Source organism: Furipterus horrens, unplaced genomic scaffold (genome assembly GCF_987537825.1).
Source record: "Furipterus horrens unplaced genomic scaffold, mFurHor1.1.pri manual_scaffold_8, whole genome shotgun sequence".
In the NCBI taxonomy this organism is placed as follows: Eukaryota; Metazoa; Chordata; class Mammalia; order Chiroptera; family Furipteridae; genus Furipterus; species Furipterus horrens.
The window spans coordinates 93,397,746-93,420,794 of record NW_028327178.1 but is presented as its reverse complement, the minus strand read 5'-3'; the positions used below and the strand labels follow the sequence as shown (position 1 = coordinate 93,420,794).

General features: G+C 48.7%; 1 protein-coding gene across 2 annotated transcripts in view; it reads right to left on the bottom strand.

Annotated features, from left to right (window-relative positions):
• DLGAP4 (DLG associated protein 4) overlaps positions 1–21,353 on the bottom strand; it is a 137,568-nt gene extending 116,215 nt beyond the window's left edge. Inside the window, exon 1 of one of the 2 annotated variants that reach the window (XM_090286351.1) lies at positions 21,136–21,353. The gene's annotated coding sequence lies outside the window, so the exon portion shown is untranslated. The remainder of the gene's footprint in view (positions 1–21,135) is intronic. The other variant, XM_090286350.1, reaches the window with a different exon arrangement.
• Positions 21,354–23,049: the final 1,696 nt, after the last annotated feature.

Below are 23,049 nucleotides of genomic sequence, written 5' to 3'. Positions count from 1 at the left end.
AGCTATAAATGACAATTACAATACTAGAGTTCACAAAGTGAGCGTGCTTAGCTTCAGCTAAGCCCAGGACTTGGCGTTCATTATTCCTATAATTCCCACCACTCTACATGGGAGAGGTGGGCCTGTGTTGTGGATGGGAAAGCAGAGGCTTAGAGAAAGGAAGTAATTTGCTCAAGACACAGAGTGAGACAGAGATGGATTTGGAACTTGAACTTCTGACTCCCAAACCTGCCTTTCTTATACTCCTTCATCCCAACGAGACCTCTGAAAGGTTGCTCACAGTGCAGTGAGAGAGGAAGACAAGAAACAACCAGTGCCCAAGAGTCAGAAAATGGGGACATAACTTCCATCCCTTCCTCCATGGAATATTATGCAGCCATGAAAAAGAAATGAGGTCCATCTCTATGTACTGATCTGGAAAAAAACCTCCAAACCATAGGATATGTGAAAAGAGAAGGATGCAGATCAACTAGAGTAGGGTTCTATTATATTTATGGGAAAATCACACAAAATGAAACAGCATCTTGCAATTGCAGAGAAGATCTGGGAAGACCTGGTGACTCCCACATTTTCATCTGTAGCCAGGATCCCACCCCTGAAATCCAGACTCACGTATCCAATTGTTTACTCAACATCTCCACTTGGCCATTGAACAGGCATCTTGAATTTGACATGGTCAAACCTGTACTCCTGATCCCTCGAACCTGCTCTTCCCACAGTCTCCTCATCCCTGTTGATGGTAGATGCACACTTCTAACTGATCAATAAATTGAGCCTTGACTCCTCTTTGTTATCCCCATGATCAGCCCAGCAGCAAATGCTGCCATCTCAGTTTCTCAGACAGAAGAAGTGATGGTGGTCTTGGCCCTGGCCAGAGCCCACCCGGGTGCTTCTTTCAGCTCTCCTGATGGATTAGCATGGGACAGTGACCACCATGAGAGACACAGAGAAGTAGTAATCACAGGGACAATGTCAACAGCTGTCACTTCCTTTTTTAAAGTATACGTAATTGAATATGCTGTTACAGTCGTCCCAATTTTTCCCCCTTCACCCCCCTCCACTTGATACTCCCCTTTCTCCAGCAGTCCCCTCATGTCCATGGATCATGCGTGTAAGTTCTTTGGCTTCACCTTTTCCTATATTATTCTTAACTTCCCCCTCTCTATTTTGTACCAACCAGTTATGCTTCTTAATCCCTGCACCATTTCCCCATTTCTCCCCCTTCCTCCTCCCAGCTAATAACCCTCCAAATGATCCCCATACCTATGATTCTGTTCCTGTTCTGGTTGTTTGTTTAGTTTGTTTTTGTTTTCTAGAGTCAGTTGTTGATAATTCTAAGTTTCTTGTCATTTTAGTGTTCATAGTTTTGATCTTCTTTTTCTTAAGTAAGTCCCTATAACATTTCATGTAATAATGGCTTAATGATGAAGAATTCCTTTAGCTTTACCTTGTCTGGGAAGAACTTTATCTGCCCTTCCATTGTAAATGATAGCTTTGCTGGATAGAGTAATCTTGGTTGTAGGTCCTTGCCTTTTATCACTTTGACTACTTCTTGCCAGTCCCTTCTTGCCTGAAAAATTCCTTTTGAGAAATCAGCTGACAGTCTTATCGGAACTCCTTTGTAGGAAACTCTCTTCTTTTCTCTTGCTGCCTTTAAGATTCTCTCTTTATCTTTAAACTTTGGAAGTTTAATTATGATGTGTCTTGGTGTGGTCCTCTCTGGGTCTAGCTTGTTTGGGACTCTGTGTGCTTCCTGGACTTGTATGTCTATTTCCTTTGCCAAATTAGGGAAGTTTTCCTTCATTATTTTTTCAACTAAGTTTTCAATTTCTTGTTCTTCCTCTTCTCTTTCTGGCACCCCTATGATTCAGATGTTGGTATGTTTAAAGTTGTACCAGAGGTTCCTCAGCCACTCCTCTTTTTTTTTTCAATTCTTTCTTCATTCTGTACTGGTTGACTGTTTATCTCTTCCTTATGTTCCAAATTGTTGATTTGAGTCCCTGCTTCCTTTCCTTCACTGTTGGTTCCCTGTATATTTTTCTTTATTTCTCTTTGTATAACCTTCATTTCTTCCTTTATTTTTTGCTATACTCTCTGAGTTCCCCGAGCATCCTTACCACCAGTGTTTTGAACTCTGCATATAATAGGTTGGGTATCACCATTTTGTTTGGTTCTTTTTTTCTGGGGTTTTGTTCTGCACTTTCACTTTGTCAGAACATGGCAGTCTGGTTGGTGCAATCGGTGGGAGGGAGTGCGGCTTCTACTGCAGCTTCTACCATGGTTGTGCAAGTTCTGCACACAAAGGCTTCTCCTTCCAGCCCAGTTCCTTTGGGGCATCTGCGGCCTACACTACCTGTTTCTTGTCAAAACATGGTGGCAGCTGAACCACCCACTGGACTTTTGACATATGCAAATTAACCCAGTCCCAGCTTCCCCCATGGGAAATGGGAATGGACTTTGCTCATTCACAGAAGAAATGTTGATGGACCTAGCACAACATATAGACTGGGGAAAAGCTGGGAAATGTAAATAACTTGTTGAGTGTGTTGATGGGTAAAACTCACCCTCACCAAATGTATGTTCAGAAAAATGTGGAGATGGCACCTGCAAGCACAAAGCAGGAAACTCCAACAGGCCCTTGAGGTGGACCAGGAGTCTTCTCTCCTCTTTCTGTCTTTTTTCTTTCCCCATTTCCTTGCTCCAGTGGACCCCTTGAAGGTAGCCTGGGAGTTCCCCTCTTACCACTAATTCCTTTCCCTCTTCTCTCAATAAACCTGGTGTAAAATTCTAGACTGTTCTCTGGGTGATTTCTCAGAGCAAAGGCAGCCTGCCAAACACTTGGGCTGTATTTCTTTGCCTCCTCTATTTGGCAGCCTCCCTGTGTTTGTTTCTGTGTATTAGGTAGAGCTGCTTTGACTCCCTGTTTCAGTAGTGTGGCCTATGAAGCAAAGGCACCTGTAAGTTGTGTGGGGCGAAGCCTTAGATAATTGTTAGGGTGGGGCCACCAGCTTCACTGCTTTGCTGTGGTGGCGGCGGCGGCAGTGGCAGTGGCGGCAGCAGATTGGAGAAGGGACAATGCTGCTGCCAGGCTTCTGGTGATTTGCCGTGTCCTCACCCACTTCCCGTATGCGATCAGTACCCTGCTCGTCCAGTTGCTGCCCTGGGGTTTGCATATGTTCTGAGACAATGCAGTCCCTTTAAGCCATGAAAATCTGGCAGTTTCTTCCACTGCCCCAACTCCCTCTGATTTTTACAGCCAGAAGTAATAGGGATTTATCTTCCCAGTGCTGGAACCTTGGGCTGTGTGGTGTGGCCTGGGGCTAGGATCACTTGCTCCCAGGGTACTCCCCCCACCCCCATTTTTATCCATCACATGTGAATGTGGGCCCATCTGTTCCACTGCCACTGCCTGTCCGAGCCACACTCCTGCCCTGCCCTGTCTGTGACTCTGCCCCTCCTACCCATCTGGACGAATGTGGCTTCTTTAAATCCTTGGTTGTCGGACTTCCATATAGCTCATTTTTCTGACAGTTATGGTTATTTGTTTTTGGGATCTGGCTGTAATTTTTTCTGTGGTTGCATGAGGAGGTAAAGCGTGTCTACCTATGCTTCCATCTTGACCAGAAGTCCAGTTATCACTTCTTGAGTAACCCCACCATGCCCAGGACTTGTCATGCCCTGAGTCATTTACATCTTTCCTTGACCCTGTGAGGTGGAGGATCTGTTATCTCCATTTAGTGATGAGGTTCAGAGAGGTAAACTGACTTTCCCAGAATTACATAGCTAATAGTAGGAGAGCAGGAATGTTATCCCCATGTGTCTAATTCAAGCTCAAACATGCTGCCTGCCACTGAAGCCAAGTCCTTGAGGAACACTGGCGGGAACTGAAGTTACTGAGTTTGGGAGTCTGAAGACAAGAGTTAAGGTGGAAGGGAAATGTCTTCTCTCCGAGGTCAATGAAGGATGGGCCAAGAAGGAAGGACTGTGTTCTGTGGGTCCCTGGGGAGGAAGTACATCACAGGGGGGCCAACTTCAGCTCAGGGTGAGACAGTAATTTCTAACAATCAGAGCTCCCTTTCCCTCAAAGGAGTGGGCAGGAGTGGTTAAAGGTTGTCAGGCATTAGCTCCAGAGGTGCCTGACAAAGAGTCATGCTGTGGATTCCATTCCTTGGAGCAAAGCAGAGTGGAAAGAGATCATGGAAAAGAAGGACCAGGAAACTAATGAACAACACAAACAAACAGGCAAAACTGAACCAGAGGCATGTGAACAAGGAGCAGACTAACAGTTACCAGGGGGAGGGGGGAAGGGAGAAGAGGGGTAAGTAGGGGAAGGATTTAGTAAAGGAACTAGTATAAATGACCCATGGATATGGACAATGAGGTGGGGATTGACTGTGGGAGAAGGGGTGGGCTGGGAGTGGGGAGCAATGGGGGAAAAAGTGGGACAACTGTAACAGAAAAACAATAAATAAATCAAAAATTAAGAAAAGAAAAGAAGAACTAAGAAATGGAGTAAGAGCTTGTTCTGTCAGATATTAAGCCCATTAGACAGATGTTTGTGCTAGTTCTCAACTGTAGGGCAGGACTGCCCTCCTAGGGCACCTTAGAAAATGATGGGGCATTTCCTGTTGTAACAATGTCTGGAGTGGGGTTGGAGGGGTGGGGGATGAGGGGGCGGTTCTTCTACTGGCATTGAGTGCAAGGACTGGATCGGGGACACTAAAGAACTTATAATGAGCAAAATGGTCAAGACAGAATTGTCTTACCCCTAATGCCAATATGTCTCTGTTGAAAGACAATGAGATACAGTAATTAGTGTAGAATTGGAATAGACAAAGAGATCAGTGAGAGAACAGAATTCCAAGAAACTGACCCATAAATACAAGGGCACTTAAACATAAAACAGAGATGGTATTTCAAATCAGTGAGAAAAGGATAAAGTATTCCATTAATGTTGCTGGGACAACAGGCTATTTATATAAAAATAAAATCAGACCCCTACTTTATACCACATGCAAAGATAAAATTCCAGATGGACTGAAGACCCACATAAGAAACACAAAAGGAAAACAAAACTTTAAATTATTAGAAGGAAATATAGTGCATTTTTAGGGGTGGGAAAGGCCTTCTTAAACAAGTTGCAAAGAAATAAAAGCAAATAAATGGGGAAATGATGCTTTACTACACATAAAATTTAAACTTCTGAATGAAGAAGACAAAAAATTAAAAGACAAACAATATACTGGGAGAAAATATTTGTAACAAACAAAACAAGGACTAATATCCACATATATAAACATCTTCAACAAATTAATAACAAAAATATATAATTGACCCATACAAAAATTGGGCCAAGAATGTGACTAGGAATTTTGCAGAACAGGAAATTCAGATGACCATTAAACATATAATGAAGCTCAGCCTCTCTAAGAGTTGGGAGAGGCTAATGAAAATGAGATGTTTCTGCCCAGCAGATTGGCAAAATTAAAGAGGGATAAATCAACTGATGGTGCAGAGGAAATGGGAACTTGGATATATCACTCGCAGAAGGGCAAAGTGGCAGAACTGCCCTGGAAGGCAATTTGACAGTGTTTACTAAGACAGAAAACCCTGCTCCCTGAGGAAGCATGTCCATGAAGAAGTTCATGGCCACACGGCCTATGGTAAAGAAATGGAACTATCAAAATGTCCACCAGCAGAAGGATGGACAAAATGTGGTATCAACAGACAATGGAATACTGCTCAGCAGAAGAAATGAGGGAATGATAGCTATACTTGGGCTTGTCTAGATGTCAAAAACATGATCAGTGGGGGGAAAAAGGCAAAGAGAATTAATTTCTTATGGTATAACTTACGGAAGAAAACTACTCAAATGATACCCCTGAGCTCAGGTTTGTGAAAGTTCCCGCTACCTGAAAAGCCTTTTAGCATTTCCTTCCTCCCTCCCTCTCTTCCTTTATTCCCTCCCTCTTTACACATGCTTGCTCTGTGCCGATAATGAGGCCAAGGCTCCAAGTTGTATGCTTGCCATGAAAAACCTTTCTCTATGATTCCAGCCCCAGGACAACCCTTGATCCTGGCCCCAGACTAAGCCCTCCCCTCAGACCCCACGTCACATTGTCTGTGACATGGAGATGGTCCTGAGTCCTGCTGGCTGCACAGTCTGCTAAGAAGTTCCCAGGAGACCGTGCATAAGGTAGGCTTGTGTCTTGCAAAGTGCATGTGGGAGGGGCGGATGCTATGACTGACAGCAGCCTCAGTCGAGGAGGGTGGCTTGTGGTGCTAAGTTCCCTGACTTCCTTTCCCCCTGTTCTTCTCCATTGCCTGCCATTTCCTCCTCCTTTCCTTCTTCACTTTGCTTTAGTGCCAGGTGACAGAGCCAGGGCAGGGTGTAGGGAGGGTGCAGCCAAAATCTCTGAGCCCAAGAGCTAAGGCCTCCTGGGCTAGGCTAGGAAGTCAGATCTCTAAGGCCCTAGGTGATCATGAGAGCAGGTGACCTCCTCCTCCCAAAAGCCGAACAGCTGCCAAGAGGAGTAGCCAAGATCACATTCAGGGCCTCAGATGGTCACAACAGGGTCCTGGAGAGAGGGTGGCCCAGGACAGCCTAATTGGGCATGACAGCAGCCCTGTGGGTCATATTAAGCTTGGAGCTGGTAAAGTAGCTGGTGGAGGAACAGCCAGAGCTGGCCTGGCCACTGATCCCCACAGGGACACTTGGCTCTGGAGCTCGCGTCTGCCTGCCTGAAGGCATGTCTGTCAGCTGGGGCTGCCAGGTGCTGCCCCAGCCTGACTGCCAGTCCTGCTGGGAAGTGGCACTGGTGGCTCAGGGTGGCATTTCTAGGCCCTTCTCTGTATGTGTCTTCTGATACTTGCTGTGCTGCCTTCAGGTCTTTCCTCCTTTCTCTGGGTCTTATTTCTATTAACAACAACTAAACTGTCAGCTCTTTCCCATGCACTGTCTCTTCTGATCCTCAAAGCTAGAGATGGGAGGCAGGCCCAGAGAGGGTAAGTGACTTATCTGAAGTCACACAGCTCACAAATGGCAGATCCAGGATTGGAATTTTGGGTCTCTTTAACACCTAGTATCTGTTTGTGACACAACACATTCTCCCTGGAGCCTGGGCCAGTGGTAAGGGGAAAATGGTGGCCACAGTCCTGGGAGAGAATGATGCCAAATCCAACCTGTGTCCTGCTGCTGACACTATGGCCCCTAGCAGGTCACACCCCTCTCTTGGCTGGACCAGATGACACCAAGGATCCTTTCCAGCCTGAGGGCCAAGTCTGTGGTTCCCAGTCTTTAAGGCTTTTCTCAACTCCATCACTTTCTAGCTCAGTAACCTGGGGGAGTCTCTCCTCTCTCCTTTGACACCTGTAACATGCAACCAGCTACTCCTCCCACTGTGCTCATGGAGGTAGATGGATCAGATCTGTCAAGTGCCCAACACAGGGCCAGGCACAGGGCAGGCACTCGGTAAGGAAGCAATTCCTTCTTTTCCATACAATCCCTGAGCTGCACACCATCTTTCAGATTTGACTCAAATCTTGCACATTCCAGGAAACTCCATAAGGTTCTAAGAGTATTTGTCTAACAATTGACATACCCCCTTGCCCCCCACCCCCTGCATCAGTTTACAAAGCCCGGCCTCACCCATTAGTGTGTGTAATGCTACAAACAACCTTCCTATTAGGACCAAGGAAGATGAGGCTACAGAGAAATAGAGTGCCCAGGTCACTTAAATTGTCTAAGCTTCATTTTGCTCACATCTAAAACAGAGATACATATTTGTACCTTGCCTGTGGGTAGATGCTAAGAGATAAACGACATAATGAATAAAAAGTTCTTAAAAGGATGCCTGAATCTTATCTCGGATATTGCTTGGATTTGCTCAACTCCAGGGCTATAGCCTCTGACCCCCAGCTGGTTCCCCAAAACCCAGAGTCCAGGAAATGATTCCTGAGAACTCTGAAGACGCAACCATGGACAGCATCCCCGGGGCTGGGATAAGGCCAAACCCTCTCTTCAGCACCACGGACAACACCCCTAACCTCAACACCAGGATGGGGCACCTTCACCGGAGCACCCCAACAGCCCAGCACCAAGGTCAGTGACAAAATCTCCTCCTTCCATGCTGGGGTGGCAGTGAAAGCCTCTATTTCTCAGCTAGTTACCTGCTCTGCTATCTGTAGGGCCCAGAGGGGGCTACTTCCATTTCTATTTCCATTTGCAGTTTTATATTCCAAAGACTTGTTTTCTTGTTTCTCACCAGTGATTAAGGCCCCTCAGGGAGGCTTTCTGGGGCTACTAGATTGGGCAGAACCACATTCCCAGGCCAGGAGAGCCTCCCAAGCCTTCTCTTTTTCACTCCTGGACTCATTTCAGACACAAGTAGTGAAGGGCTGGGCTCGTTGCCCTGTTCTCAAGACACTGACTAAAGAGGAAGCATTTCTTCTGACCCTTCAGCCCATCCCCTGCCATCACTCACCCCTGAGGCAATCTTCTATCGGCTCCTGTCCCATTTGATGAGAGCTAGATTCCTGTCCTGACCACTTCCACCCTGGGCCCCACTGGCTGCCTTTATCAAACACCTTGAGCTGCCTTTTTCAAGGGCTCCCAGGGCTTTAGTTCAGTGGGGACCCCAGGAAAGCCAGCAACTCGGTACTTCTGAGAGGGTAGAAGGGGAAAACAAGGCACACAAGAACACCAGTGTCTTCCTCTGATGAACGGGAACAAAGCCTCAAGGTGTGAAAAAAATGATAGTGTACGTCCAGTGCCAAACTTGGCACATAATGGGGCTCAGTAAATGTCTGTTCCCTCTTCCGAACAATAAAAGTATAAAACAGCAAGGTTGATCACTACTAATGTTGAGGGCCTATTACATGCCAAGTGCTAGGTCAAGGTCTTCAGGGGTAGGGAAGGCAAGGGTTATTGTACCCATTTTGTTGATAAGGAAATCAAAGCTCAGACGGGTCAAGAAATTTGCCAAAGGTCACACGGCTGAGCAAGTGACAAACCAAATGTCCACCCTCAAATTTCAGGCTGCTTCCTCACCTTCAGGAGATCTCTGATGGCTACAATCATCCTTATGTCTCACCTGGGGGATGAGACACAGCCCACTCTCTGCTTGCCCACACCTAATGCTGGGAGACCCTTGCTTGCCCAGTTGGTTGGCTGTTGACAAGCTTCCAGGCCCAAATACTGGAGTGGCTGAGTGTCGAAGCAGAGCCCACACTCCTCACTGTCCTAGGCCTCCAGGAGACTTCAGAGGGCTCAGATGCAGTCCCCTCCCATCCCCACAACAGTTACCTCCTCTCCTAACATGGCAAGCTGACACCTAGCCCACCTGCCTCTGTATCATCTACACACACAGAGGAGCAGGGCTCATGACTTACCCACCATCATTCCCAGCATCACTAATACCCCACACAGGGCCCCTCACCCGTCATGGAGGTGAGGTCACTAAGGCCCAGGGAGGGGACGGGACTTGCCCCAGGACACAGGAACAGATATAATCTCAGGCTTCCAGACTCCTTCTCTAGTGCTCCTGGTCCTAGACTGTGGGATCAATGGGGGCAGGAGCCACAATGCTCATGTTCACTACTAGGCCCGCAGCACCCACCTCAGGGCCTGGACGGTAACAACTTTTTTTCTCACTTCCTCTGTGGGAAGGGTCAATGTGTTGCCCACATTCCCTATCCCACCCAAAGAGCCTTGTACACATTAGGCCCCTAATGAGTTACTTCTTACATTATTTCATTCATTCAACAACTATTAATTGAGTGCTTAATGGGTGGCAGGCACTGTTCCAGGTGGAAGAACCACAGCAGTAAGAATAAAGATTCAAATAAAGGATGTTCCAGGCCCCTTATGACACTGACTGGAGTGAACCTGAGTGTTTCCCTGCTACCTGTAAGTGCCAAAAGAGCCCCTGTCATGCCTCCAGGACTGTGTGCAGGACCAAGAATCTAATACATGCTTTCTGAATGAATGAATGAGTCAAAGCAGGTAGAGCAGTATAATAAAGACAGCCACCAATTATTGAGAGGTTGCTCTATTCTAGGTGCTAAATATTTCATGCACATTAATTATCTAGTAGAATCTTCCCAACAGCCCCTATGAGGTAGGCACTTTAAAGGGCATCCTTCTAGCTATCCTGCTAGCCATTCTTTCATTTTGCCTAATTAACAGAAGTGCCCCGTTGGAAATATTCATTTCATCAGCTTCCCTTGCAGCTAGGGTGGCCACGTGACCACATCTGGCAAGTGAGATGTAGACAAAAGTCCACTGCATGGGGCTCCTAGGAAATCTATTATTTTCCTCATAAGAAGGGTAGATGCAGAGAGCATGTCGTCTTTACTTTCTTTGTTCAGCCTGAAATTCAGACACAATATCTGGAGATGAAGCACCCATTTTGAAGCCAGGAGAATAAAAGATACATGTTAAGGATGGTAGGGATCTAGGGCCTTGATCATGCACTTGGATTGCTGCAATAGCCCTGGCCTGCCTGACTCTGTGATCCTTGTTATATGAGAAGAATAACCTCCTGGGTGTTTATATCACTGTTATTTTTTTCTTCTGTTATAGGCAGCAAAATGTAATTGCAATTGATTCAGTATGAAAACAAGTGAGGATCAGAGATCAAGTGATTTTCCCTAAAGATACACAGCACGTACAGTCTGGAATTGGCCTCTGGGTTAAATGCAGGTAAGTGCATCAGACTGAGCTCACTCTGTCACCTGTGTGCTGTCATTTCTGCCTGCAGTTCCAGGCAGTGAGGAAGCCTCTCCCCAAACCCAGAACTTGGCTCTCCCCTAAGACTTCCTGAGCACTCTGGGGTCTGGCTCTAAGTTCCCCTGATGTCTCCTCTCTTACCTGATCACCTTCCTCTATGCACAGGTCCAGGTCCTCGCTTCCAAACTCACCTGTTTCAAGTCCCAGGATTCTGTTCTAACCCTGACCCCAGTGAAGTACTCTCTCCTCTCTGCTCACCCACCTCTGCCTCACCCATAATCCCCCACTCGCTGACTGCAGATGTGCGCAGCAGGCTCTCAACCTTTGCAGACAGATCTCCTGGTTTCCATCTCTTCCCCAACAGGGTCCTGCATCTGTCACCAGAATGACCTTCCTCAAGAGCAGTCTGACTGGTCCTGGCATTCGAGACCTCCAGGATCAGGTTCTTGCCACCTTCCCAGGGAATTTGAGAGAATTTGCTCTTGTTGTTCCCTCTGCTCCCCACCCTTTACCTCAATCAGCATTTCTAGGGTCAGCTCTAGCTTCAGGTCACAGAGGGGTCCCCTCTGACCACCCTGCCTCGAACAGATACCCACTTCCACCACCCAGTGCCACACCCTCTCTTAGTCCCCGGGTCTCTCTGAGCACAACCGAGAATCTTGTTAACTCACTGTTTGTGTGCTTGTCACTTATACCCTGCCTGCCCCCAGAACCAGAGCTCCCCGAGGGCAGGAGGCAAGCCCATCTCTCCCATCAATCCCCTGTGCCGCCCGGCGCTCAGGTTCAGTCAGGAGGTGCTGAATGAAGCTCAAGCTCACTTCCTGCGCCTTCTTGCCACCCACTTTCTACTCCAGCCAAATAGAGCTACTCGCGCTTCTCTGAACCTTCCTATTGCAGTCGGTGCCCAGAGCCTCCCCCAACTCTGCCTCCAGCCAGGGCTTCCTTTCCCTTCTGTCCATCAAAACCAAGCTGTTCTGTGTCTCATGTCCTCAGGATGTTGCTTTATATCTCAGCACCAGCAGAATCCAAGCAGATGGGCCTTCCAGACTCCCGCGGGGGTGAATGAAACTTTGGGACAGAGAGTGTGTTGTGCATATGTGTGCACACGAGTATGTATGTTGGGGTGGGGGGACTGGCTACTTACACTCTACCCTGGACACAACAGCCTCTGTATGTCCTTATTCTTGCATTCTGCCTCTGGTTACCCCTGTTTGAGCTAATTCTGAAATGTTCCACTATTCCCTAAGTAGCTGCAGCTATAAGAAAGGCCCCTATTACATGCCAGACATTGTTCTTGGCCCATTAATAAAGATGATGATGGTGATGAGAGCAATAGTGGCTAGAATCTGTTAAGCACTTAGCATGAGTCTGGCACCACCCTAAGGGCTTTTAATCAGACAGATTCTATTATTATCACCCCCATTTTACAGGTGAAGAAAAAGAGGCTCAGAGATGTGCCACCTGCCCAAGGTCACAGAGACAGAAGTAATTTTGGGTTCAGGTCTCTAACCCAAAACCCGTTCCTCTGCCAAGTTGAGCTGGGCAACACCCAGGTCTCTTGGTCTTGTGGGGAGGGGACACCATTTCCCCTTGCAAACTCCTGCTGCCTCTGAATGCAAAGCTGGAAGCCACAGCTCCCGGACCAGCAGCTCTCCTGGGGGAAGGCTTGGCTGGTAAGACTTACCCTAATCTGCAAGGCTGGAGGACAGCACTCCTGCCCCCCAGAGGAAGGCGCGGGGTGGATGGAAGTCAAGTGAGCCTGGGCTCCGCTTCCCCAGCAAGGCTGAAGATTTTCCCAACAGCCGCGGCCAAATTTATCTGCCAATCCCCCAAAGAGCTGATTCCAGCGTCTGTCTGGAAATGTCAGCCCGTGTGGTTGGAGGAACGAGGGGAGAGTTTTCCTCTAAATAGCAGGAAGCATATGGGAGGCGGATGGCGCCCGCCACACCAGCCTGCCAACTCTCACTCAAGCAAGAGCTAAAAGGGGCCCAGAGGGTCTGGAATTCCTACCATCTCCAGGGAGGTGGGGGGCGGGGGTCAGAGACAGAGACAGTGGCAATGAGAAGGGTAGAGAGGGGTCCTGAAAGGCAGGCAGGGGTGCCTGACTGACAGATGAGCAACCTGAAGCCCTCAGCTGAAAGTAACACACGGAAGAATTTAGCATAACATCAGTGAAGGTCATAACAGCTGCTACTCACAGAGCACTTGTTAGGAACCAGATTTGGGTGAAGCACTCTATTTGAATGATTTTACTTAAATTTTGCAACCAACTCTAAGATAGGGGCTGCTGTTTTCCCTATGTTACAGATGAGGAAACTGGGGCTCAGAGAAGGAGAAAAAAAAACCCAGGAAATCAGATTATCTGGCTAGAAAGGAATCTTCCAGATCCTCAGCTGAATCACAAATAGTCTACAGACTTTTCTGTCAAGTTGTGGTGCAGCTGTTGCTTAAATACTTCAAGCGATGGGGAGCTCAATACCCAACCTGTTGGCAGTGAGAAATTTGTATCCAAAAGGTTTGCCTACTAAGCTAGAATCTCTTTCCCTCCTCCGACCCTCTCCACAATCTCTGGGGGGATATTGTCACCACTCCATTTTACAGAGAAGCAAACGGGCTCCCTGAGGGGAAGAGCTTTGCCCCAGTCATTACAGCAAGGACATGGGGACAGTGGAGGTCTCACTGGGCTGCTGCCATAAGTCTCATGACAGCTGAAGAGGTCCCTGCTGACCCTACCTGGGGACCCTCTCACTGACGCTGACCCAGCCTTTGGCAGGATTCATCTGGACACTGGTCCACAGGCCCCCAAGCCCACACCACCTCCCTCTGAGGATGAAACTTCCCCCTCCCCCTCCTCCACTGCAGCACCCATGAAGTACCCAAGTCCTGTTAAACCTCCCCGCTAAACACCTCTCTGCACCATCCCTGCAGTCCTGCCCTGCCCACTGTCACTCCCCACTGTCACCAGTCCAATGCAAGGATGTTTCTAACACCCAGATCTGCACTGCCTTTGACTCCCCTTCACCCCTAAAATCAATGCACACTCCCCGGTCCACTAGTTGAGGCCTTCTGAGCTCTGGCCTGGGCGGAGTGCTCCAGCCTTCTTTCCCTGGATGACCCCTCAAGCCCTGGGGCTTGAGTCCAGCAGGAGGCAGGTGAGACCATTCCAGAGCCCAGTTCCTCTACCTGGTTCACCCTTCCCAGGTGTTTCTCCTGAAGAACCCCTCTTTATCCTTTAAGGCTCTGCTCAGAAGGATAGAATCAATTGATCTGGCCCTGAGCTATTGGCACCTCCCGCTGACTTGCCATATATCACCTGCTGTCACTGATGGAGACGAGGCTCCCCGTGGCTGAATGGGGAATTCCCCCGGCAGGGGCTGCTCCGATGCCTCTGTAGCACAGCGCCTGGCACAGGGTGGGTGCTGATAAATGTTCCTGGAGTGTGAGAATGAATGATTAAATGGAGACCTTGGGGCATGATGAAGTAATTGAAAAGACTCATAAAACATGGCTTGTGCATGTCACAGCTTTGATGCATCAGAAACAAAAAATGCTGCTGTCAAACAGTCACAAAACATTTGATTCATGAGGATTTTGCGGGCTGCCTCCAAATTCAGAAGGGTATCAGGGGATGATCTGGGATGGCTGGAGCTTCCAGAAAAAAAGCTGCCTAAGTCCAAGTAGATGGAGTAACTGGGACTCACCTGAAGGGGGGCAGGAGGTGAGCAGGAGGGCCATGGAGCAGGCCGGGGTGGAAGAGCCTGGGTCCATGTTCCAGACCTGCCTCTAACTTGCCCTGTGTTGTTGTATAGGTGGCTTGGCTCCACTGAGCTGCAGTTTCTAGTTTGTAGAATGTAAAGGGCATTTGGAGAACTGACTGACGCAGGTGTGTGTCCAAAGGTCTAAACACTCCCTCTGCTGTCAGGCTGATGTGACTCTCTCTGCTTGCCCCCCTCCATTCAAGCTCCCAGCAGGGTATGCAGACACCCAGGGCTCCTGGATTTGGAACCCTATGGCCTGAAAATGCAGGCCCCTGCCAGCTCTCCTGGAAGGTCATTTGGGAGACAGACCTCAGTCTGGGAAGTGCTCCAGGTGTGCCTTAGGCAGTGGCAGGATTGTGGACTTGATCCTGTGAAGGAGCTCTCTAATCAGAGGTGGAAGGAATAGAGTAAAGGCCCCATCTCTGAGGGTGTGCAAGCAGTGGCTGGATACCTCGGGATCAGGAATTCTGACCCATGGTGGAAAAGAATTTAGACCAGTAGATATCGAAGACAACTGGGTCTTTTCTCTCCTTCCCCACGTGGGATCTCAATCTGAACTACCCCGCCCCCAAGACTGTGCTCTTTTTACCAGCCAAACTGAGCATGCTCCTCCCACGACATAGCTCAAAGACTCATCCTTCAAGATCAAGTCCAAGCTCTTATCCTGGCATTCAAAGCCCCTGTGGTCTGGACCGGCCCTACCACATGCCCTTGATACATTTCTTCTTCCAACAATGGTCTTCCCATACTCTTCTTGGCTACTCAGTTTAGGTGTCACCTCCTCCAGGAAGACTTCCTTGCTCCCATGCTGGCCTTTGTGTTCCCTCAGCCCCTGTACACACATCCACATTGCAGATGAATCATCTATGGGCTCCTCCCACTCCCTGCAAAACTGCAAGATGCTTGAGGGCCAGGACAGCTCCCTCCCAGACCCAACATAGGCTCTGACACAGAGAAGGCTGATGTCTTCTGAGCTGGACTAGCACTTCAGAGAGTCTTATTTTGAGAATCTAAAGCTGCCTCAATAAGCTTCTGACTATAAGATCTGTGCTCAGGACTCTTTTTAATAGTTATATATATATATATATATATATATATTTTCATATTATAAAGGTCATGCATCTTGGGAAATTCAGATCAGTACAGGAGGGGGAATTTGCTGTGTGCAGTCACTGTTCCATCTATTTAGGCTACAGATACATTTTTGTTTGGGGGAGCTACCCTTTCCCACTCTCCACTGGTGGAGTTCTGGGGGTGTTGACTCCATCCCCATCTGGGAGGTGGTGCAGAGGCCAGGCTGCCAACCAGAGCAACTGATAAAGGGTAGGCACATCCCTGAATTTGACCAATCAATGCTGAGACTCAGCTTTGAATCTTGTGTTTGAGCTACCTGGGAAGAAGTCTTGCATAGTCCTCTGGACAGGCATCTCATCTCCTATATAAGAGAGACGTATAAGAACATGGGAACAACCTAGAGGAAGCAGAGCTGAGAAATGGTGAGAGAAATTGGGTCCTGGTACCAGGGTCTGAGCCCCTGGGTACACTTGAGCCTGAAGCCATTCCCTCTGAATTTTACAGTTATAAGCCAATAAATTTCATTTTTGTTTAAACCATTTGGGGCTGGGGTGTCTGTCGCTTGTACCTGAAAAGTACCTGAATGACACAAACAAAAATAAAAATAGAGCTGGTCCATATCTCAGCATCCAGACGAAACCCCTATGAAGAGTGTGGTGCTTTTCTTTCTGCATGCTTCTCTTGGCCAGAGCATGCATATATTTATGCACATTTTTCCTAATAAAAATGAAATCATACAATATACACCATTTTGTAACCTGCTATTTTCTCCTCATCAACGAGCCATGGACGTTTCCATGTCAACAGTATAGATCTATGGCATTGTCTCTACAGCCTCTGAGGACACCATTGTCTGGCTGGACCATAATTTATTTAATCATCTCTTGCTAATAGATAATTGGGCAGTTTCTAATTTATCACCATCATCAAAAAAATGCAGTTAACTTATTTGTAAAATGTGTATGTTTGTTCTTGCTGGACTATGTATGATTAAGATTCCATGATTCCAAGAGTTTGAATTCAAGAGTATAAGTTTCTCTGTCTGAGATTTAAGATTCTGTGTCTGTAAGGTAGTCTCTGTCTTTCTGGGCAGGTTTAGTGGTTATCAAAAACAAGCAACTCTAGAGCCAGGGTGTCTCTATAACAGTATCTCCCATGAGAGTGCTCAACAGCAATGCAAGTTTGTTGGTGGGGAGGTAGGTAGCTGGGGCTCGGAGCTCAGGGGGTTGGGATGGTGCTGGCTGTGCACACCGAGCTAAGCCATCCACCTCCCTGGGCCTCATTCACCAACTGGGTCTGACTCTCAGTAACTGAGAGGAGAGGAGAGCCTGGGGAACCAGTCAGCACTGACAGCACAGGCAGGACATGATGAGCACAGAGTGGGTGTCACCTTTGGTTGTCACAGCGGTAACAGCAGCAGCCACCAGCGATGCAACACAGACTGGTCTAGCTCTCTACATGTGTTAACTCACTAAAGCCCCACAACCACCCCAACACCGGTATTCTTGTTTGTGTTTCATAGAAGGAAAAACTCAGGCTCAGAGAAGGTGAGTGATTTGTCTGAGGTCACAGAGCCAATAAGTGATAGAGCTGACGTGTGGCCCAGATCTCTTGACTCCCCAACCCACTTCTTATCATATTTTACTGGAGAACTGCTCCAGGCAGGACTGTGAAGTCCTAAAATTCCATTTCCCTTCCCAAGTCCTAACACTAAAGAAAGACTCCAAATCCAGAAAAGTATTAAGAAGACAACACACATCTCCCATGTCCCCATGTCCTGGAAGAAACCACTGTGAACAGTTGTCAGAAACACACATAGTTCTTTCCAAAAAATGATATCATGCTACCTGTGCTGTTTTATAACCTCTTCTCTTTCAACTCTATAGCACAGTATGAAGTTCTTTCTGCAACAAGAAATTTAGATCCATGGCCCCATTTCTAACAGCTGCAGTGGGTGCTGCTGTATGCTTGCAGTGAATGGATTTAACTAGTCCTCTGGTGACAGACAGGTGGGTTCCCATTTGTCCTATTATCAACAATGCTACAGTGAACACTTTCCAGCATACCTAGATCCCTGTCATCCTGCAGGTCTCAGCTCAAATGCCCCCTCCTTAGAGAAGCATCTTGAACTCTTCCATGTCAATCAGGCCCCCTCTACCCTGTTAATCTTTGTGACACCACTAGGCTGCTTTCCTTCACTGCACTGATGGAGTCTCTGCCTATTCAGTTTCTTTGTCTGAGTGATTGTGTAATACCTGTCTCTCCCCAAGGCTGTGTGCTTGCTCTGTGACAGGCACAGACTAGGAGGGACTAACATTCACTGAATGTCTTGGGAAAGCAGGAATGCCTCTGGGGTGAGTGCCCTGTCTGCAGAGCGGGCACCCCTGTTTCAGGCTTGGAGATACCCTCTGCCATGCCACCTGCAGGCCATGTCCTCAGAACCAGTGCAGGGACCCAGAGATCTGCCTTAGAACTCAATTCCAGTCACAGGCTGCTGGAAGCTTCCATGCCAGGTGCCTGCCTTGCTGACGCCCCAGCACCGAGCAGTGCCTGCCACACACACAGGAGACACACAGGGTGCTGGAGACTGGGAGAGCCGTCAGAATGCTCTACCACGTACTGGCTTTGTGGCCTTGGGCCAGTCGTTTCCTTTTTCGAGGGCTTAGTCCGCTCACCTGTAAAATAAGGCCAGTACCACTGATCTCACAGGGTTGTTCTGGAGATTAAGGAAGATAATGGATGTGTTTAGCACATACTAGGTCCTCAGGAAATGGTAATTTAGGCCTACATGCAGGTAGTTCTGAGTTTAGGTCTGATTGTCACCTGGATGACCCCTTTTTATCTTGAATGATCTCTAGTTATGCCCTGGCCTCCTTCCCTGGGCTGTCCCTTGGGATGATGACACATTCCTATCCTTCAACACCTGTTAAATAGCCAAAAACTCTGCTCTAACCCCTTGTCAGATTCCCAGATGCCTCATCTGCTGCCTGTGGCCACAGATACCTGCCTGGCCTCCCAAGCCTTAAAAATGCAAGAGGCACTGATATGTGTCTAAGGAACAAATGGAGGAACCCTGCCCTTTTGGGTAGGACTTCCTGGACCCCTCATCCTCAAACACGGTCAGTGATGCTGGCCTGAGTCAGCCTGTCCAGTTTACCTCCCCCATTTCCTGCACCTGAGCGCTCTTTGGCCGCGTGACAGGTAACTTCACCTTCTAAACCTCACTTTCCTCCTCTGTAAAATGGGGAGAATAACACAATCTGTGAGAATTCAATGAGAGAAGCTAAAACACTTAGCAAGAGCCTGGCATTTAGTAAGTGCTCAACAAATATTAACTATTATTGCTATAAGTGCTTTTTAGCCTTTTTACTGTGAAATATAATAAAGAAAAGTACATAAAACAAGACTGTTTACTGAACGAATTATCACAGAATGCAGTTGTGTAACCGCCACCTGAGTCAATGAATAGAACAGTGCTGACCCCTCAGAAACCACTCCCGAGACTCTTCCTAATCCTTAGGCCCTATTTTCTCCATAAAATGATCCATTTTTAACTTTTCTAGTGCTATTATTACTATTACTGATAACAATAAGCAAATAAAAAAATAAAAGCGTGGTTACTCTGTCCTGACGGAGCCAGGCTCCCAGACCCCTGGCTACCTCTGTCCTGGGCACGGGACTCTCCATCCAATTTCCCAGCTTGGGCTCTGACTGTTCCTTAAATAACCAGCTTGTTAGCAAAATAGCTGCATTAACACCTCCCTCGCTGCCGCCCAGGCCTCCATTTTTCCTGACAATGCTGACGGCTGCTCCCCTAGCTCGTGCCAAGGAATCCCGTTCTCCGTCACTGGGCCACACGTGCCAGGGGCTGCCAGCTATGCTGTGTTCTTAGTGGCCACTGTCCAGACCCCCTGGCTGTGCCTGGCCTAGGGGGCAGAGGTTGGCACTGAATGGCAGTGATTTTCATGAAAGTCTGGGATGTTGGCAGCTGAGCCCTCTGCCCCAGGCCCACACCTTAGTCTTCTCAGCAACCTCCCACAGGGTCATCAGGAGGGTAGCCGAGACGATGAAGAAAAGGAAGCACTGAGTGAAATGCCAGGCACATAGTATATAACTGCTCAAGAAATGCTCGAAGTTATTCAGGTGGCTCCTGTTACATAGCTAGTCCCTGAGGAGGACATGCAGGAGCTAGGGCACAACCAGGAGAGTGTGCAAATGATTGAATCCCACAGACACAGCTCTCAGACTGAGACATCCTCATCCTCATCACTTCTTTGCCTGCAACAGCTGTCTGCAGTCCTGACAATAAGCCAAGGGTCAGATCAGGGGCGCTGGGTTGGGGGCAGCTAATTAAGAGGGCCCTTTTCACAGTTATTAGTAATAAGGCTGGCACTGCACGAGAGTGCAGCTCCTTGTTCTTGAAGAAGCACTTCTACTTACATCATCTACAATGAACTTCACGGGTTTTTAAATTATCCTATTTTATTTGCATATGATACATATTTACAAGATGTTTCCCTTCTCATAACCATCCCATCAGGGAGGCCGGGCAGCTGTGGGCAGATGAGAGAATAGAGACCAGAGGGGCTGGCCAGCCTGCCGAAGGTCTGAGCTGACCACATGCTTTCTGGGGTCAGCAGCTGAAAGGTCACCGGGCTCAGAGGTCCTGATAACATCTAGGTGGAGGGAGGTGGGAGAGCCTTTTCTCCTCTCCCTTCTTCCTTCCTTCTACAACTACTTAGTGTGTACCCACTATATGCCCAGCACTTGCCAGCTGCTGGCTGTCCAGTGGGGGATGAAGCAGCTATTTTTCACGCTTGGGGAGCAGAGGCCACATGAACAGGCAGATCATAAACAACTGTCCCATGAGTTCTGAGTGGTGGCTGGGTGACCCTGGGCAAGCCCCTTGACTCATTTGAGCCTTGGCACCCTTCTCTGTGAACTAGACTAGTCATGCCTAGGTGGCCTGGGAGGTGGAGGTAGGATGGGATCCAGGGACATGGGCTGTCCTGGCATCACGTAGGGTAGGTTCTTGGGATCATCATTGTGGGAAAGATGACTTGACCAGGCTTGGGTTGGAGTGTGTGGGAGTGGGCAGTATTTCCTCAGATGGGTGGTCGGAGGGGCTGCCGGGCCCTGCACCTCCACCCGTGTTGAGGTCAGTCCAGGTGGGAACTGGAGGAATGTGGGCAGAACAGGCTGGAGGGGCAGGAACCACAGGGCTCCCCAAGATTCAGGAACTCTGATGGCCTCGCCTCAGCCCCAGCATGGCTCACCCTTCCCCTCCCTTCCTGTGCCCATGTCCTGTGGCAAGAGCTGGCCTTTGAGGTGGACAGAGCTGGGCTCACTGTGCATCCTCAGACAAGTGGCTTCCCTTCTCTGAGGCTGTTTTCTCTGTAAAAAGGAAGCCATCACCATACTCATCTGTTGGGTTGTTAGAAGGACTGGATAAGATAAGCAGCTCAGATATATAAAAGCTCTCACTGAGGTCTCTTAGCTAGCATGTTGGCATCACTCGCGGGTGGTGAGCAGTCCCGAGTCTGTGTGCCCAGGCTCGCTGATGCAGCTACTTACCAACCAGGGAGCTACGTGCAGAGGGAAAACAGGAACCAGTCGGGAACCAGCAGGTGTCACCTCAGGAGTGGGCACTGGACCTAGGGCTGGCACACACATCCCTCCAGGAACTCAATCAGAGCGGCTGGCAGTAACCAGTGTCGGACAGGGGCCCTTCAGTGCTGGCAGTGACCAGGTTCGGACCACCAGGAGCCTGGCAGAAGGGGAGGTACCAGTACCTGCAGAAATGGGGGAGCATGCCAGTTAGTAAATGCCCAGGATAATCTCTCCACCCTGAGACTCTTGGATGTGCCCTGGGAACCCTGGGGAGGGAGACACCATGTAGCATCATAAAAACCCAAGTGTTTGTACAACACTACGTTTCTCTAAGCACTCAGGCCTCCCGGCTCATGTGGGCCCCACATTGTTTTTCAGAGGCGTATTTGCATGTCATGCATATTTATGATGCCTTTCCCACCACCCACAGAATCCCCACAGCAGCCTGGAGGCTGGGTTTCAAAGGCTTTGATCCTCCCTGTCTTGCTTCGCCCTCCTCTTCCCTGAATAGGGGCAGTCAGGAAAGCCACAGTCCTGAGTTTGAATCCCAGCTCAGCCCCTCACCCACTGAAGGACAGATGTCCTGTTCTGAGCCTCAGTTTCCTCACTTGTCAAGGGGTATTAAGAGTGCCTCCTTTGAGGGCTACTGTGAGGATTAAAAAGATAATGCAGGTAAAATACCTGGCTCTGTCCTTGTCCCCTGCACTCAGAGTAGGAGGCACTTCATTACATCACCCCCCTCCATCACCTCCCACATAACACATCTTGTGCAAGAGGCAAAAATATGCCAGGTGTCCCTTTCCACCCACCTCTCCTGAACAGGTGCCACGGCTCCTGCTTGGATCTTTAAATCAGCAGGAGCCTGGCCCTCTGGGAGAAGAAAAGGGCTCCTCCATTCCACACCCCCTTCCCAGGAACCTCTTGGCTGCCTTGGAGGCCTCAGTGGAAACCCCCCCGTCCTCTACCCCCTCATTCTACAGGTGGAGAAACTAAGAACCAATGGAAACGAATTCTGTGGGGGCACAGAACCCAAGGAGCTGGGCTGGGATCTGAACTCAGGCTTTCGCTCTCAGCCCTGGGAGGGGAGGTACAGGGGTCAGTTCACAGAAGGGATATGGAGAAAGGGGCCACCGATGGTGGGGGAGGGACACCTTTCCCTCCTGGTCACCCCAGGGCCCTGGGAAGCCCTTATATCTCTAACCTGCCTGTAGCCACACCTACTCTGTGCCAAGACCATTACAAGCTTGGCCGCATTTCCCTCTCCCCACAGCCTGACAATGTTATCCTTGTTTTTCAAAGGGAGGAACAGGCTCAGGGAGTTTCAGTAGTTACCCATGGGCACACACCCTGAGAAGAGGCAAAGCGTCGAATTCTAAGATGTAGCACTTAACCCCATGTGCCTCCCTCAGAGGGAAAATCACCGACCAAGACAAATAGGTATAACCGTCTGGATGAAAAATGTTTAAGTAGCAGGAAAAGAAAACACTAAACTCCAAAAAATTCTGAATTAGTGGACACACACTCTTAAAGATGCATAAAAGATGTCAAGATGCACCATGGGGCGTGAAAATTGCCAAGGCATGAAAATCCAGGGCTTGGGGGGATGTGTTTCCGACCAAGTTGTCACTTTTAGCAAAAATCCGCCAGAGCCCGAAGCTGAAGGAAAAGAGGTGACCGCCGAGAGAGCATTCTGTGCAGGGCAGTGGGATAGTAGACCTGATCTGGGGGTCCCGAGACCTGTCTTGGAGCCCCCCTACTTCCTTGCTGAGGGAATGGAGCAAGGTTCCCCTCGGATCCCCCACTTTACAACAGGTGGGAGAAGCAGCAGACAGTCTCTTAGGTCCCTGCCAGCTCTGATGGTGTTTAGATGCTGGGACT